Source organism: Balaenoptera acutorostrata, chromosome 1, assembly GCF_949987535.1.
Source record: "Balaenoptera acutorostrata chromosome 1, mBalAcu1.1, whole genome shotgun sequence".
Classification (NCBI taxonomy): domain Eukaryota; kingdom Metazoa; phylum Chordata; class Mammalia; order Artiodactyla; family Balaenopteridae; genus Balaenoptera; species Balaenoptera acutorostrata.
In genome coordinates this window covers 68,806,691-68,808,826 of record NC_080064.1, presented here as the reverse complement: position 1 = coordinate 68,808,826, position 2,136 = coordinate 68,806,691, and positions in this window count along the sequence as shown.

Sequence of the window (2,136 nt, the reverse complement as noted above, 5' to 3'; positions counted from 1 at the left end):
TGAATGTTATAGAGATCTACCGTACAACATAGTGCACTATAGTTAAGAACACTATATCGTGAACTTAAAATTTTTTGTAAAGAGGGTAGATTTCATGTTAAGTGTTCTTACCACAAAAGGGGGGCAGAGAGAACTTTTGGAGGATACAGATATGTTTATTACCTTGATTGTGGTGATGGTTTGATGGGTGTATGCGTATGTCCAAACTCATCAAGTTATGTACATAAAATATATGCGGTACTTTGCATGTCAACTGTACCTCAATAAAGCTGTTTTAATTTTTTTAATTGATAAATTTTTAAATATTTATTTATGTATTCATTTTAAAATAACAAAAATAAACCCGTTCCATGTTAATGTAAAACATTATGGAAAAAAATTATGGAAAAAAGTTTTCACATAAAATTATTAACAGAGTAGCATTGCTTTATATTTTTGCAATTTTCCTTAATTTCTGGCCTAATAGAAGACAGCTAGACTCCCACATCTGCTTCCACATTCAATCTGTTGTGATATCACATATCAGGTAGCCTCTGGAAAACTTCACTATATACACATAAGAGAAGAAACTGAGGGTGAAAATGACAAATAACATCTTAGCATTATTATGGAAACAATTTTACTTTGCAGACACCCTGAGAGAGTCACAGAGCCCCTCAGGGTCCCCTGACTAACTCTGAGAACCACTGAACTAGAATATAAACTCAGTGAGAGCAGAGATTGTGTTTAGTTCCCTGTTATACTCCCAGCACCTAGACCTGGCATATAGTAGGCACTCAATAATACTCATTAAATGAATGCATGAACCTGAGGCTATATTGTGAAAGACACTGAGCGGCAGGCTAATGAGTTTGAAATTGACTTAGTAGACAAAGGGGAGTCAGTAGTGGTATCTGAGCAGGAGAATGTAACAATCTGATTAATCTGACCACACCAAGGAAGATGGGTTGGCGAGAAGGGTAACCTGGAGATATTGGTACCAAGTAGGATGCTCTTGATTTAGTCCTGGTGAAAAATAGTGAGGTTCTGAAGTAGGATGGAAAGAAGAGGACAGACGTGAGAAATCACTGGATGCAGTGTATTAGCCCCCAACGAGAAATCCATGAATCTATCCTGACTTAACTGTCTGTACGATCTTCCTCAAGTCAATCAACTCCTGTTCAATTACACTTTCCTCATCAGCAAAATAAAATATTGTATTAAATATGGATTGCCACTTTCAACTCTCTTAAAGTAATTTGCAGATGATAGAATTGTATCACCAAAATATTAATTTTAAATGTCACAAAATCATAATTCCTCATTGGTAATTATTCCTGCATTTACTGATGCTAAGACTAGTCATTAACTAGGCTCTTTAAAAAGTAAGACTAGAGAATCAATATTAAACTTCAATATTAGCTAAAGTGTTTGCTTGGGAAAAAACAGTTATTTTTTAAGGAGGCCTTTTAACTTATTTAATTCTCAAACAATTCCTAGGATGTAGGGGGTTTTTTCCACATTTTGTTAATCAGGAAATATTAAGAAATACACTCCAAGCCCCACACCTTGGAGTAAGCAACAAAGTTAGTAGTTAAACAGTTATGTCTGATTCTAAAACTTACAGTCTTAACAATGTATAACACTACCTCAAAGAAATTGAGATACTGTTTAAATTTGGATATGTTGTTACAGTTTGGAAGTATGTATCAACAAAAAGAAAAATATGTCACTCATGGAGTCAAACTAATTACCACCTTAGTTAATCTACAATTATCAGAGAAAATCAGACTCTATCAGGTTAACAAGGCAGGAAAAATGACTGTATCTAGTTAATTAAAATGTATAGGAAACTATGGGCTAAGGTGGAGGAAAGAGTACAGAGCTTGGAAAATTTTGAGGAAAATATAGAAGGAAAAAAAAGACAGCATCTCATCTAATTTTCAAACCTGAGCACACCACTGAGAAAGAAACAGGCTCTGTTCTTCATCATTTCTCTGTTCATTTTTGGCTGAAGCAAATTAAGGTCATCCACTCTGGGAATAAATGAGGATGCTCTGAGTTAGTTACCAAATCGACAGTGGCACAAGTAATGCTGCTAATGAAAATTATCCCAACTGTCTGACTCAGACATCGGCTCAGATTTCAATTCCCTGC